General features: G+C 40.6%; 1 long non-coding RNA gene across 1 annotated transcript in view; it reads left to right on the top strand.

The window, feature by feature from the left end:
* LOC134296799 (uncharacterized) overlaps window positions 1–17,020 on the top strand; it is a 140,835-nt gene extending 123,815 nt beyond the window's left edge. Inside the window, exon 4 of the long non-coding RNA XR_010003664.1 lies at window positions 16,654–17,020. This is a non-coding gene — a long non-coding RNA (uncharacterized LOC134296799). The remainder of the gene's footprint in view (window positions 1–16,653) is intronic.
* The last annotated feature ends 216 nt before the right edge of the window (window positions 17,021–17,236 follow it).

The following is a 17,236-nucleotide window of genomic DNA, read 5'->3' as shown; positions in this document are numbered from 1 at the left end:
ATTCCCCCATTTGATCTTCACAGTCTCTGCGCAAGATTCTCTGGAGCTGCACAAGGCTGACCCCTTCTTTTAACCTGACATTTATTTTGATTCATTTTTGTGAAGGGAGCTTGAAGCAGAGGGCAAGGCAATCGAGCACAAACGAAAAGCTATCTAACAAGAAAACCACAATGTTTTTGCAGGGACTGTAAGGCCAACAAACCTAGAGAAATTCATTATGTACCCTATGTCCAGCTGTGCTGGCCAGTCCTAATGTGAAGTAACCAGAAACATTCAAAACTTATCTAATTCATCTGTGCTCATTTCACGTCCTCAACCCAACATTTCAGTTCAGCACTTACCCTGTGTATTGAGGCAGCAAAGTGAAAGGAAAAGAGGTAGATTTTTACTGCCCTGTTATAAAAGTTTTTGAGGATATGTACCAGTGTTTGCCATAAATCAAAACTGGGACAAGTGTACTAAAAAAATACCTAAGTGTGGTCAAGATGGGAAACATCAATGAGGAAGAACACATGAACTAGGAATGGCTGTAGAAGTTTGTTTTTACTTGATCCTACTGAGAGCCCCCAATGGCACAGTGTGTTAAAGCACTTGAGCTGCTGAATTTGCAGACCAAAAGGTTGCAGGTTCGAATACGGGGAGTGGAGTGAGCTCCCGCTGTTAGCTCCAGCTTCTGCCAACCTAGCAGTTTGAAAACATGCCAATGTGAGTAGATCAATAGGTACCGCTCCGGCAGGAAGGTAACAGCACTCCATGCAGTCATGCCGGCCACATGACCTTGGAGGTGTCTACAGACAACACTGGTTCTTTGGCTTAGAAATGGAGATGAGCACCAACCCCCAGAGTCAGACATGACTGGACTTAACATCAGGGGAAACTTTTACCTTTACCTTACTGGGAAAAGAAAGTTTCCACCCACTCCTCTCCTTTTCCTCTACTGAACAGACATGTGCATTTGGGGGAAGACCTTGCCCTGTTTCGTGTCTCAGCTTTCATTGGGGGCCCTGATCCATTTTTTGTAAGTCTCCCGAAACTGGAAGAATTGTTTTCAGAATTTTTTATTTTGGGGCCTGAAAATCGTACCATTATGGGGGGGGGGGGCTTCCCACCCTCTGACTCCTCACCCACTGGCTCCCCTTCCTGGCATGCATTCTTCTTACCTGGCACCTGCTGTTTCTACTATAAAAATGTGCTTGGCTGAAGGCACAGGCAGGTGCACGCGCTTTCCAGGCCTGCTTGTATACCCCGCCACACACACACACACCTTGGAGAAAGAGTGCATGTGTGGTGGGGTGTGTAGGCAGGCTCGGAAAGTGCACGTGCCTGCCAGTGCCTCCAGCCAAGCACCTCTTACTCTAGAGAAAGAGGTGCTCAGCTGCAGGCATGCTTCAAGGTTGCCTGCCTACATGCCCCATCTCACACACTCTCTCTTTCAAAAACAAGGAGGCAAGTTCGGATGCACACGAAAGCAGACTTTTGTGTCGAGCAAATTTTCATGTGGGGAGGGGGCCTCCCGTTTATTTATTTATTTACAGTATTTATATTCCACCCTTCTCACCCCAAAGGGGACTCAGGGTGGATCACATTGTACACATATAAGGCAAACATTCAATGCCATATAACATAGGACAGAGACAGAAACAGACGCAGAGGCAATTTAAACCTTCTCCAGCTTCCAGCTTCCTGAGGGTATGCTTGATTCCAGCCACAGGGGGAGCAGCTGCTTCATCATCCACTGCGATGGCAACTTCCTCATTCCAACGGTGGCTGGATGATTTTTATGGTGTCATAAATTAGCCTCCCCACATATAAGTGGTACTTAAATTTCCTATTTGGTAGATGCAATTATCTTTTGGGTTGCTTAGTGTTGCACCCCAAGGCAGCGTGAACACTGGAAACTAGACAGAGACCAATAATCATGTAATATCTTTATTAAAGCAAATATAAATTCTGAAATGCATAAGCAGAAGAGATGAGTGGGAAATAGTTCTTTGTGGAAAGGTATGAATAAGTCCAAAAAGATGAAGGAAAATGTCCAATATTATTGTCCAAAGTCCAAAACCAAAACACACTCAAACTGTTGGGAAGTTTGAGCGGGGAACAACAAGGGAGCAAGGCTGAATAACAAGGTCCCCAGTCACTAGGAGATCATGGATATCAAAGCAGTAACAAGACGAAGCGAAGATCAAACTTGATTCAGGAACAAGGCAAGGAAGTGAATTTACTCCGGTTTAAATCGGGAGTCGTGGCTCGGCTTGGCCACCAGAAGCAGGGGGCTTGGCTTGGTGAATCGGGGAACTGGAGTCGGTGAAGTGTTCTCAGGAGAACGCTACGTTGACACTGCAAATTGTTTGCAGTGCAAGGCACTTTTATGGAATGAAGATCAGATCCCAACGAAGGGAGACCAAACTCCCCAAAGGTTCCCAAGGGAATCTTATTATCCACAATCCCCTCGAGATGCCAAGCGGTTACTCCTCCTAAGCCCTTGTTTTTCTGATCTCTGGCAATGCAAAAACTCCTTCTGGTTGAAGGACACATTCTCTGGGGAACTCTGAACATCTGGTTCAGCCAGTGGAGTAACCTCCAGTATCTCTCCCAATTAAGGAAGCATCTGAACTATCAACAACCGGCAGCTGTAACTGAAAGGAGCTTGGAGAACTGGGCAAAAGGTCAGAATAAGCTTCATCCTGGTCAAAGTTCATTTCTGGATCAGGTTCAGAAGCCAAAGGTGGCTGGGGTATGACACTTAGGTCAGCAACGAGCAGGGGCTATATTTTATTTTTAATTGTCTAGTGCTCACCCTGGACATGGGCTGGCCTTGAACTCATGACCTCTTGGTCAGAGTGATTTATTGCAACTGGCTGCTAACCAGCCTGCACCACAGCCCAGCCCCTTTAGTGCTTCCAAAGAAACGGAAGACACGAAAGAAACAGTAAAAATGGTAGGAACAAATTTCGTGCACATGTCTACTACCGAATTAATTATGTGCAAATTACTCTTGCATTTTTATTCCCCAGAAAGTGGAAGAAGCAACAAAAGGCTTGATTATCTTAGACCTAATATTCACAAAAATGAATGAAATCATTTGTGAGACGGACCTAGTTGGATAGAAGTGGCTCCATCCTGTTGGAATTTGTCATAGAAAAGGAAAGTTGAATGCTAATGCTAATGTCAATAACTTTATGCGGATAGTATATAAGATCTCATGGATTTTGAAGGCACAAATGCAAAGCATTTTACTGAAAAAGAGAACAAAGAGACATATTTGGAAACCAGGGCAGCTACATAAAGAGCTTTCACAGGAGCTAAGATTTAAGAGGAGCATGTCCAAGAAATGGAGCAAGAGGCAAATCACGAAGAAAGAGTACCAATGAATAGCCCAATATTTGCAGACGGAAGATCATGTGAGTTAAAGCTGGAAATGAGATCAGGCTTGTAAAAGAGGTTAAAAATATATTTTTAAAAGAGCTGGGGGCTTTTCAGCTACGTTTAGAGCAAAAAGAAGAGAAAGGAAGCATGGAGAATCAGGATAATTGCTAATGGATGGCAGAGTTAAAGCAGAGCTGCTCAACAACTTCTTTCCCAAAAGGAAACCATGTTTAATTTGTGAAAATAAAATAAATGGTGCAGTGAGAGGGCTACATGTAGCCCAAGATAGCTAAAGAGGAGAATCAGGAAAAACCTAGTTATTTTAAGTGAATTCAGGTTTCCAGGGTCAGGCGAACTGCAACCATGGATATAATATATGAGACCCGTCTATTATCTCTGAGAATTGCTGGAGAACAGGTGAGGTCCTCGCAGGCTGAAAATGTGATGTGTTGCTCCCACCTTCAAAAGGAGGAAAGATGACCTGAGTAACTGACCCGTCAGTCAGTTTGATGATACCAGGAAATGTTCTCAAACAGATCAATAAAAGAATCACTCTGCAGGTGCTTACGGAAGAATACCATGATTAGTAACAGCCAGCAAGACCTTTGATGAGTTCATCCATGATATTCTTGGAGACAAGGTGAAGAAATGTGGGCTAGATGTTGCTATATAGTTGGTTGATGGACCAGACTTAAAGAGTACTCACCAATGATCCCTTGTTATTCTTGAGAGAACTGACAAGTGGAGGGTCACAGTAATGTGGCCTGGGTGCCACATTGTTCAACGTAATTGTCAATGACTTTGATGAGAGAACAAGGAATATTGTTAATGATGTTTCAAATGGGAAGGGGTAGTTAATACCTAATGCATGCATAATATTTCCCATGGAAGATATTGGCGTTTTTACCCAGTGTAGAATATCTGCATTCAGTTCAAGTTTGCAAAAGTAGAGCTGAATATGCAATGCCATGATATGAGCAAAGGCACAGGAATGCAGAGATGTGCAGATTACACACATGCAGGCACAGAGAAACATTTGGATACACATTTGATTGTGCAATAAGTCTATGCACAACTCTACAGTGGCGATTTATGCTACATAAATCTCATATAGTTTGGCTATTATGTCCACATTAAAGAAATATATGATACCACTCTATTCTGTTTGAGCCATTAGTAATTGGACAGCAACGGCTCCCAAAGTGACCCATTTAAGGTGGAATCAGGTGTCAAGCAGGAATGTGTTATTCCCCCGACCTTATTTTCCATCTTCATCGCTATGATACTTCACCTTGTTGATGGGAAGCTTCCCACCAGGGTGGAAATCATCTATCGGACAGATGGCAAGCTATTTAACCTCAGCAGACTGAAAGCCAAAACCAAGGTCACCACAACATCTGTTATAGAACTCCAATATGCCGATGACAATGTAGTCTGTGCACATTCAGAAGAAGACCTACAAGCCACTCTAAGCACCTTTGCAGAAGCATAGGAGAAGCTCGGCCTCTCACTGAACATCGAGAAAACCAAAGTGCTCTTCCAACAGGCACCAGCCAATCACTCTTCAATGCCAGAAATACATTAGAAAACGTTGACCATTTCTGCTACCTTGGCAGCCACCTCTCCACAAAAGTCAGCATCGACACTGAAATACAACACCACCTGAGCTCTGCGAGTGCAGCATTTTTCAGAATGAGCAGAGAGTGTTTGATGACCGGGACATCCGTAGAGAGACCAAGGTGCTTGTTTATAAAGCCATTGTCCTCCCAACCCTGCTGTACACCTGCGAAACGTGGACGGTCTACAGACATCACACTCAACTCTTGGAGCATTTCCACCAGCGTTGCCTCAGAAAAATCCTGCAAATCTCTTGGGAAGACAGGCAGACAAATGTCAGCGTGCTTGAGGAAGCTAAGACCACCAGCATTGAAGCGATGCTCCTACACCATCAACTCCGCTGGACTGGCCACGTTGTCCGAATGCCCAATCACCGTCTCCCAAAGCAGTTGCTCTACTCCTAACTCAAGTACGGGAAATGTAATGTTGGTGGGCAGGAAAAGAGATTTAAAGATGGGCTCAAAGCCAACCTTAAAAACTGTGGCATAGACACTGAGAACTGGGAAGCCCTGGCCCTTGAGCGCTCTAACTGGAGGTCAGCTGTGACCAGCAGTGCTGTGGAGATCGAAGAGGCACAAATGGAGGGCTTAAGGGAGAAATGTGCCAAAGCCCGTCAAGCCAAACCTGACCGAAACCGCATTCCACCTGGAAACCGATGTCCTCACTGCGGGAGAACATGCAGATCAAGAATAGGTCTCTTCAGCCATCTACGGATCCATCCCCAAGATAGCGAAGATGGAGGACCATCATCCTCAAACTACGAGGGATCGCCTAAGTAAGTAAGTATTAGTAATTAGTAACGGAGTAATGGTATCAGATTTGGAAGCCACAGTTTAAGAAAGATGTGGACTAAATGAAATTTATCCAGAGGACATTGACCAAAATGGTAAAGGATCTGAAAACTAAACTCTATGAGAAAAAAAAGCTAAGAAACTGGAGAGTAAAGAAAATAGACTCCACCTAAACAAACTTCCTAAGACACTTCATTTCTGCAGTCTCCATCCATGTCCACACACATAGTCCAACTGCTTTCCTTTAGATTGTAGAAACTTATTTTGAAATGACTAACTTTGGGGGAAACATCTATCTTCTCCTTGTCCTCTTCTCCTCTTTTTTCTCAAATCATGTTATCTATATTTTGAAAAGGCTTTATATACAGCAAGGTGAAAGGCCCTTCTTCAGGTGGACATCGAAGGCAGGAACTGGTGTTTCTGTGGCAAAGTATGATTCTTTAAATGGCCATCAACTCTGGTGGTGATAAGTATAGAATACCAGCTTTGCTTCAGGCAGCAACATAACTTAGTCCAGTCCCAATGACAAGGGATAATGAAGAGAGAGAACTCTTGTAGAAAAGAGCCAGTGTATATATGCTCACTTCACCTGAGATGAAGACAAGAGACATATTTGTATCCCCTTATCTTGATGATTATATATCTCTTTCTGAGCTCTATGGGACCAGCTATCAATGGATATTGCAAACACTATTCAAATCCCAATATATATACCGTATATACTCAAGTATAACCCTACCCGAATATAAGCCGAGGCATCTAATTTTACCACAAAAAATTTTACCACATTAATTGAGGCATCAGTAGTTTAAATGTTTTTGAATCTTTACATCAAACTGTAATTTAAGATATGACTGATTAAATCATTATTTTCATCTTCTTTAATGTAAGTGTGCTTATGTATCCTTTTAATAATAATAGAGTGAAATAATAAATGTAATAATAATAATAATAATAAATGCAGTAAAATAATATATGTAATAATAAATAGAGTAAAATAATAAATGTATTAATAATAATAAAATAGAGTAAAATAAATGTAAAAGTAACAATAATAGAGTAAAATAATAAATGTAATAATAATAATTAATAGAGTATAATAATTAATAGAGTAAAATAATAAATGTAACAATACCAATAATAATAGAGAAAAATAATAAATATACCATATATACCGTATATACTCGAATATAAGCCAACACGAATATAAGCCGAGGCACCTAATTTTTACCAAAAAAAAACTGGGAAAACATTGACTCCAGTATAAGCCAAGAGTGGTAAATCTCAGAAATAAAAATAGATACCAATAAAATTACATTAATTGAGGCCTCAGTAGGTGAAATGTTTTTGAATATTTACATAAAGCTCAAATTTAAGGTAAGACTGTCCAACTCTGATCAAATCATTATTCTCATCTTCTTCAATGTAAATGTGCTTATGTATCCTTTTAATAATAATAGAGTGAAATAATACATGTAATAATAATAATAATAAATACAGGAAAATAATACAAGTAATAATAAATAGAGTAAAATAATAAATGCAATACAGTAGAGTCTCACTTATCCAACGTAAACCGGCCGGCAGAACGTTGGATAAGCGAATATGTTGGATAATAAGGAGAGGTTAAGGAAAAGCTTATTAAACATCAAATTAGGTTATGATTTTACAAATTAAGCACCAAAACATCATGTTATACAACAAATTTGACAGAAAAAGTAGTTCAATATGCAGTGATGTTATGTTGTAATTGCTGTATTTACGAATTTAGCACCAAAATATCACAACATATTGAAAAAATTGACTACAAAAATGCGTTGGATAATCCAGAATGTTGGATAAGCGAGTATTGGATAAGTGAGACTCTACTGTAATAATAATATCAGAGTGAAATAATAAATGTAATAATAATAATAATAATAATAATAATAGAGTAAAATAAATGTAATAGTAGCAACAATAATAGAGAAAAATAATAAATGCAATAATACCAATAATAATAGAGAAAAATAATAAATGTACCATATATTCTCGAGTATAAGCTGACCCAAATATAAGCCAATCAGGACCCTCATCCGCGTATAAGCCAAGGGTGGCTTTTTCAGTCTTAAAAAAGGGCTGAAAAACTAGGCTTATACTCGAGTATATACAGTACTTGAGTATAAGCCAACCTGAATATAAGCCCACCAGGACCCTCACCCGAGTATAAGCCAAGGAGGGTATTTTTCAGTCCTAAAAAAGGGCTGAAAAACTAGGTATATACTCAAGTATATATAGTATATATTTAACAATACCACAAGTTTAATTTGACACTAGACACCATTCCAAAATGTCCATGGTCTCAGTGGCAGAACTTCTCTGCTTCTCTGTTGTTCTGCAACATTTAGGAGCCAACTCTAGAAAAATTTGAAGCAAATGAGAGTCTATGAACATGGGTCTCGTGTGCATGTATGGTTTAAGGTGATTGATTCAAAATTCTTGCCAGTTTTTATTTTTAAAAAACCATGTTCAGTGCCATCTGTCAACGTGAATGAACCTGCGCTATTTTCACTGTCACCCCAGCCATAAATTTCCCCTCGGTTCTTCCAAAATTTTGAGCGGTCATGCTGAGAAATGTTTTGCGCTTTAGCACATTATGAGCTTTAGCACATTATGCCCTGCTCTCAATTTGCTTTCCTGATTGTCGCTTTGTCTCCCAGTCTGCCAATCCATCTGTATTTGGCAGAGAGTCCAATCCGGCCATGCGTTTTAATTGCTCTGCACAAAATGGCGCCCAAACAAACGGGATGTGAATGCCGACGAGTGTTCGTCTTCCTCCATCTTGATCCCTTTTGCCTTCCTCGCCACCTCGTGCTGATTGATTTGGATACTAAAATGTCTTCTAGCATTTCCATGTGTGCTGTTATATATATTATAAAATACCACCTGGAGATAGAGGCAGCTCTCTGTGACTAAAAAACATTGGGTTGCTGTAAGATAAATTCCAGGGATCACGCGCTGTATAGGAAACTAGCCCTTGACATGCTTAGGCAGCTGCATGAGTTTGATACAGAGGAGGAAATAAAGATGGGAAGAATATTCCACAGCAAGAAACTCCATGATTTAAAAGGTGGGAGTGAACGAAAAAGACAGCGAGCTTGACCAATTTATAAGCCGAGGCTAAGGCAACAACAAATTAGCCTTTGCTAGCATACTGAGTATATTATCCAAGTGTGAAATTATTTCCTGTAGGGATAAGGGTTGAGCAATGTGGTGTCTGGTCCCCCCTCCCTTTTAATTGAAACAAAATAATAATTTATTTTAAAGACCTTTCTTTGTGCTGCTATTTGCTGCTTCTGCTAAACGTTACGAAGTCTCTGCACATTCACAGGGAAGGTAGTGGGTTGTGGAGGGAGGAGAGCAGTGAGAAGCCACAGCGTTTGCTGAATGGTATATATCTCTCTCCTCTTTTTTTTTGGAGAATGTGTGACCTTTTCTGTTTGTCATTTCCTGGGCACCACACCAAGTGAGCCCCTCAGGATGGCTGGCTTTGTGGAGTGGGGGCCCCAGCAGCGGGACTGTAGAGCTGCATGTTTCTGGGATGGATGCCAACTCCGGATAATTGCCATCAGCGGGAAAAATCGAGAGAACCTTGGCAGGGTCCGTCGTTTTTTTCCCCTTTCCTCAGATTGATTAACCCCTTTCTGCCTCTTTTGCACACACTTGCAAGTGTGGAGAAATTCAGGCCCAAATTCAGACCCAAATTCAGACCCAAATTAATGAGAGACTTTTTTAAAATAAATGATTACAAGAAGGACAGGAGTACAACTATTGGACACTCCCCTCATCCATTTGGCAATGCCTCCGCCTTCTCCGTTGTCTCCATCATTACCATGTCATGGTTAGCGTTGTAATCTGAGCATAGGTCTTCCCATTTCATATATGTGTGGCAATGAATGAATATGTGTGGCAGAGATTGGCCAGAGGCCTAATTGGATGTTTTGGGGAGGGAATGCCAGGCTGCTGCCAACCCATTTCCCCTTGGCACTGCCTGGTAAAAGAAATAGTGATATGCCGTCATCACGTCCAGCATTTCTCTGCCCTCTAAGAGTAGTAGCCAAAGCAGTTGAGGCAAGTAGTAGTAGTAATAATAATAATAATAATACAAAATTATGATCTGCCAACTGCAAAAGGCCACCCTGCTGGGATCTGCACGCATCATCCGAAAATACATCACACAGTCCTAGACACTTGGGAAGTGTTCGACTTGTGATGTTGTGATACGAAATGCAGCATATCTATCTTGTTTGCTGTGTCATAATAAAATAATAATGATAATAATAGTTGTGGAACACAACACACCAGACATCACAGTTGTGGAAAAGAACAAGGTTTGGATCATTGATGTTGCCATCCCAGGTGACAGTCGCATTGACGAAAAACAACAGGAAAAACTCAGCCGCTATCAGGACCTCAAGATTGAACTTCAAAGACTCTGGCAGAAACCAGTGCAGGTGGTCCCGGTGGTGATGGGCACATTGGGTGCCGTACCAAAAGATCTCAGCCGGCATTTGGAAACAATAGACATTGACAAAATTACGATCTGCCAGCTGCAAAAGGCCACCCTGCTGGGATCTGCACTCATTATCTGAAAATACATCACACAGTCCTAGACACTTGGGAAATATTCGACTTGTGATTTTGTGATATGAAATCCAGCATATCTATCTTGTTTGCTGTGTCATAATAAAATAATAATAATAATAATAATAATAATAATAATAATAATAATAATTTTATTTTTATATCCGCCCCATCTCCCCGAGGGGACTTGGAGCGGCTTACATGGGGCCAAGCCCAGGCAACAAGCAATATAAAACTCAGCAATAACTCGGTGGTGAAGTGTGTTAAAGCACTGAGCTGCTGAACTTGCAGACCAAAAGGTCCCAGGTTCAACCCCCGGGAGTGGCGGGAGTGGCCGCTGTTAGCTCCAGCTTCTGCCAACCTAGCAGTTTGAAAACATGCCAATGTGAGTAGATCAATAGGTACCACTCTGGTTGGAAGGTAACGGTGCTCCATGCAGTCATGCCGGCCACATGACCTTGGAGGTGTCTACGGACAATGCCGGCTCTTTGGCTTAGAAATTGAGATGAGCACCAACCCCCAGAGTCAGACATGACTGGACTTAACGTCAGGGGAAACCTTTACCTTTTTAAACAAATAAAATCACATATACCAATAAGCAATAAGCACACTTTGATAAAAACCTGGGTCGTCTCCAAAAAGGGTAGTGGGCCAGAAAAGTGCAAATAGTTTTGTACAGTACAGATTAGGAAAGAGGTAGGTACCAAGGACTATTATCCCATTAAGATGCTGGAGGAGGCATACACCTAAAGACTATATACGGCAAGGAGTAAAAATGCTATAAAAACAGAATGGACAAACAGGGCAATCCCAACCTAAGGAGGTTAGTCGCCAAAAGCCTGTTGGAAGAGTCAAGTTTTCAGGCTCTTCCAAAGTATCAAAGTACAGGTATATATATAAATGATTTGGATAATGGAATAGAGGGCAGGCTGATCAAATTTGCAGGTGACACCAAATTAGGAGGGATTGCTAATACTCCGGAGGACAAGGCCAGAATTCAAAATGACCTTAACAGATTAGAAAGCTGAGCCGAAACTAACAAAATGAATGGCAACAGAGAGGAAATGTACACTTAGGCAAGAAAAATGAAATGCACAGATATGGGATGGGTGACACCTGGCTTGAAAACAGAACAAGTGAAAGGGATCTGCAAGTCTTAGTAGAACATAAGAAGAAAAGGAATCAATAGTGTGATGTGGTAGCTTTAAAAAGCCAATATAATTCTAGGCAACATCAATAGAAGTATAGTGTCACTGCCTAGGCTGAGGGAAGTAATATAGTCCCATGCTATTTTGTTTTACTTGGACTTCACCTGGAATGCTGTGTCCAGATTGCATAATTCAAGAATATCCACAAACTGGAGTGTGTCCAGAGAAGAGTAATCAAAATGGTCAAACGTCTGGAAACCATTAATCCTTCTGAGGAGTATCTTAGGCCCCTTCTACACTGTCATATAATCCAGATTATCAAAGCAAATAATCCACATTATCTGCTTTGAACTGGATTATATGAATCTACACTGCCATATAATCCAGTTCAAAGCAGATAATCTGGATTTTATATGGCAGTGTAGAAGAAACCTAAGCCATGGAGTCAAGCTACAGGAAAAGATATTCCATCTAAACATTAGAAAAGACTTCCTGATGGTAAAAGCTGCTTGGCAGTAGAAAATACTGCAGCAGAGTTTTTAAATTGAGTCTGGATAGACTGGGAATGTTTTTATTATGTATTTCTGTATGGCGGTGGTTGGACTTGATGGCTCTTTTTAACTTTTCCAACTCTGTGTTTCTACGATGCTATGAGTGGCATACTACTCTTGCACTATAACACTAATACTCAGAGGCATTTTACAAAAGGAGAAAAGTTGCTCTTCTAGGACCATCTCAGCAAATTATGGATTATTTTTTTAAAAAAATTAGAAGAGTCCTAGTGCAGATCCAAGAAATTACCACAGAGTCCCACAAAAGAAATTGAATGAGTGGACACCAGTTCACTGTTTTACATTAGTTCATAGAATCATATAATAATAGAGTTGGAAGAGACCACATGGGTCATCTAGTCCAACCCACTGCCATGCAGACAAAGCATAATCAAAGTATCCCTGACAGATGGTCATCCAGCCTCTGTTTAAAAGCTTCCAAGGAAGGAGCTTTCACCAGACGCTGAGGCAGAGAGTTCAACTGCTGAACAGATCTTCTTACAGTCAGGAAGTTCTTCCTAATGTTCAGGCAGAATCTCCTTTCCTGTGATTTGAACCTATTGCTAGTCTGCTAGTCTCCAGGACAGCAGAAAACAAACCTGCTTCCTCCTCCTTATGACAGCCTTTCAAATATGTAAACATGGTGATTACGTTTCCTTTCACCCTTCGTTTCTGCAGACTAAACAGACCCACCAAGACTTCCTTCAATCTAGACACTAGACTCCTTTTGATGCAGCTCAAAATCCCATTGGCCTTTTAGGCTGCTGCATCACACTGTTGGATCATGTTCAACTTGTTGTCAACTAAAACTCCAAGATCTTTTTCATATGTTCTGTTGTCGAGCCAGGTGTCACTCATCCTGTATGGTATGTTTTGATTTTGAAAACTAACCTACCAATATATCTATTGACCTATCAAGTTACCACTGATTCAGCATGTCTAGTGTCTACTGTAGATTTGACCAACAATCATGCATGTCTAAAACACTATTGTGATTTGATTTTTCATTGTTTATGTAATATTTACTAATCATAATATTGTATTGGATAACAAACACCCAGACAAATTTACAGTTGAAAATACAACCATTAGGAATTCAGCATTCATCTTTAAAGATGAAATTTTCTGTCTCAATTACACAAAATCCCATTTGGATTCTTGTCAAATCCTCATTTTGTGTTGGATGGCGAGATATTGTCTGGACCACTTTGAAAGGAATGTGTGCACATTTAAGGAAAATTAGTATGTATTTTGTGGCATTCTTAGTACTGACATTTTTTCATGCTCAAGGGGTTTTGTGTGTATTTTTTTCCAAGTTTATGCCTCTTTATCCAGTTATATATGCTCATACAATTCTCTGAAATACAATCGCAAATGCATGTAATACGGAGACGGGGTATGGTTTGCCTAATGACCAGTCACAGGAGTACTTTTTCTGAGAATTACAAACCCAATGAAATTCTTTTTCCATCCCTAATTAGGAGAATATATATTTCTTGCTACAAGACTTGGCACTTAATTGGCTTCAGTATATGATCCTGTTGGACCATCTCACGGTGTGTTTCCAATCAATCCTAGACGTTGTTATGGGGCATCAAAGCAAAGGCGGCGTTGATGATGTCTTAAAGCAGTCATTCCAAGTGGCCATCTGATTATGGATATAATTTTATGATCAGACCAGTTTCTCTTCCAGTTGGACCCAAATGGAAATAAAAAATAGTCTTAAGACTATTTCCAATCTCAAACTGGAAAAAAGCCAACCAGAACTGGTAAAAAGGAACTGTGATTTGGTTTGCCTGCTCAGTAAATGCTACACAGCTGTGTTATGAGAAGACGGAGCTGTGCTTGTATTCAGGTGGGAAGCCTAAAACAAGTGGCTGTGTTTATTGGAGTGCCTGCCTTTCCCTGATTCAAGGTCTAATTACAATTGGTATCAAGCAAGCTATCAAGTGTATTGACTTTCATGATGAAATATTATCTTTCCATCCAGCCTGAAGCATTTGAGTCTCAGACATTTACCGGCATTATCGTTTCCACTGATATTACCCATAAATATATCTTAAAGAGAATATTCTTGTTTCAGGAATAGAACTATGTTTGCTTCAGAACTCTAATTTTGTAGATTTTCCTAGAGATAAATCAAGAATGGTTGGGGATTCCAAAGTATCTAGCTCTAAATTCCCAAGTTCGCCCAGGTCAGACAAATTGTTTCTGCTTAGAGGGTAAGGGGGCAATGTGTCCCGATTTATAGAGTGTGCTCATCTATCTGAGGTAAGGATATAAAGTGTGAATTTGTTCGTTCTTGTATCATTGTTATTTGCCATTAAGTCAACTTTGACGTATGGCAACCCCTTGAATGAAAGACCTCCAAGAGCCTGGGTTCCCCTGTTCAGGTCTCGTAAGTTCAAGAATGTGATTTCCTTGATGGAATGGACCCACCTGTAATGTAGTCATCTTTTCCTGGTGCCTTCTGCTTCGCATAGTACTACGGTCAGCTCTATGGTCAGAATATTTGCATATTCATGTATATGATTAAAATGTTCTCTTTAGGAACCTCTAGGGCCACTTCTACACTGCTATATAAAATCCAGATTATATTATTTGAACTGGATTATATGGCAGTGTAGACTCATATAATCCAGTTCAAAGAAGGTAATCTGGATTTTATATGGCAGTGTAGAAGGGATCTAAGTCCTCCAGTACAATTCTATGGTTAGCTTTTGTAGATGTTAACTATAGACTCACACTGGAGAACCTAGAGATTTAGGGGTGTTGTCTTGGGAGTCTTTCATTTTTGTGAGTGTCTTGTGCCCATAATTCCAATGAAAGTGGGGGATTGACTTTTCTGATAAATCAGAACATCTCATTGCATGTCCAAAATATAGTGTTGTCATCTTGATTTGTATTGATAGCAGTTCACTGTCCAGTAGAGTTGTGCGTGGAATTTGTTTCTCCTGTTTCTTTCTTTCTTTTTTTTGTATCTTTCGTTTCTTCGGGAGCACAGAACAGGAAGGCTCCTCCCTGTATTAAAATCTGATTGACATGAAAGCAGGCAGGAGTGGGTCCCAGATCCTGGCCTGCTTTTCAGCATCACAGAGCAAGAGGCGCTAGGCTGCAGGCACTGGCAGGCGTGGATGCTTTCTGGGCCTGCACGCCACACACACACACTCTTTCCAAGGAGAGTGTGTGTGTGGCGTGCAGCAGTGCCTGCTCCTGCCAGTGCCTGCAGCTGAGTGCCTCTTTACTCTAGAGTAAGAGGAGCTTTGCTGCAGGCACTGGCGGTGCGGGCACTCTGGGCCTGCACGCCACACACGCACTCTCTTTCCAAGGAGAGGGTGTGTGTGGCATGCAGGAGTGCCCACTTCCGCCTGTGCCTGCAGCTGAGTGCATCTTACTCTAGAGTAAGAGGTGCTTGGCTGCAGGCACTGATGGCATGGGCATTCTGGGCCTGCATGCCACACACACACACACACTCTTTCCAAGCAGAGTGCATTTGTGGCATCCAGGCTCAGAAAGCGCCCACGCCTGCCAGTGCCTGCAGCCTAGCCCTTCTTACGCTAGAGTAGAAACAGCAGATAAGAAGAAGCCTCCTTAAAATGCACACTGGGAAGGGGAGCATGGGTGGGAGCCCCCCTCCTCATAGTGGGCCAATAGAAAATGGTTCTTTTAGTACCTAAGAGCAAAAACAGATATCTGCCCTCCCAATTTCGGGAGCTCTCAAAAAACAGATTTGCAGCCCCCACTGAAAGTAAAGACACAAAACAGATCAAGGTTTGCCCTGAAAGCACAACCCTACTATCCAGCTTTCACCCCATACATAGTAATTGGGAAGGCTTCTATTGTTCACATGGTCCACTACAAAATCTTCCACAATGGAGCAGTCATCAAGTCCCAGGAGCACCCTTTCTGGCTATCACTTACCGATACGGCAAATGTAATTCAAACTGCCCAGAAAACCCTGTAATAGGTTCACCATAGGTTCACTACAAGGTGGAAATATCTTGAAGGCACACAACAACAATTCAACACTATGTGATATTATTGCCAGTGGAAATTTGCATTACATACTCTCAAGGCATGATCTCATCCTATATCCTTATTTACCGCAGAAGTAAACAGAAGCCAAGTTGCATAGCCTTCAAAGCTGTTTTCGTATCTTGGGCTGCCACTTTTATTTCCAAAAGAATGGATCCATCCATGAAATTTTCAGGACCAGAAATGGACTTCCAGAATGAAAAGTCTGTCCTATATCTTCAAAAGAGATCTATCTGTTATGCCTAGGAAGTATGCCTCTGGATTTGTGGGTACTTTTAGTTGTAATACTTTTTCTATAGTTGTATGGATCTCAATCTAAATATTAAAAATTGCCTTCTTGCATGATCACCACATATGAAAAAAAATGATCCCATTATTTGTTTACATTTCCAACAGGTATCTTTCTATTGTGGTTGCATTTTGACTATTTTTGCAGGTGTCGTGTAATATTGATAGAACATTTTATAAAAGTTTTCCAGCAGTGAGAAATTTCTGAATATTTTTACTTTTATTTTCCAGAGACATTCCCATTTATCTAGAGTAATTGTGCTAATTCTGATGACAACTACAGCAAGAATTGTGTGTGTGTAGACGTAGAAGCTAGAAGAAACACCAAAAATGGAAGAATGAATAGTAAAAGTAGATGAAATAGAAGAAATTGAAATTTTGACAAGATATCTTCAGATAAAAGACACTTCAATATTCAAGAAAAATTGGGAACCTTTCAAAAATTTACTGGAAGAAAAGAAAATTCCAACATGGGGACTGCATTTTTAAAATGTTAATCTATCACATTATATTTTACGCATTGAGCTAGATAATATGGAAACAACACACCTTCTTATGTACATAAAAGAAGGATACATAACAATTTGGCAATATATTTCAATAAAAAATAAAATTAAAAAGAAATAAAAAGAAATGGACTGCAAATTGCATCTGGTTTGTTGCTTTTAGGTCAATTTTTGGCTGCCTTCAGTTATGGGAATTTAATTGTACTTTCTATTGTTTAAGTGAGATCCCTTTTTTAATAATTTGAATCCACTGGTTTATGTTATAGGCTCTGTAGCAGCCAAAACCAAAGTCTACATGACTTATTTTT

The sequence above is a fragment of the Anolis carolinensis genome, chromosome 2 (assembly GCF_035594765.1).
Source record: "Anolis carolinensis isolate JA03-04 chromosome 2, rAnoCar3.1.pri, whole genome shotgun sequence".
Lineage (NCBI taxonomy): Eukaryota > Metazoa > Chordata > Lepidosauria > Squamata > Dactyloidae > Anolis > Anolis carolinensis.
This window is presented reverse-complemented; position numbering and strand designations above follow the sequence as displayed.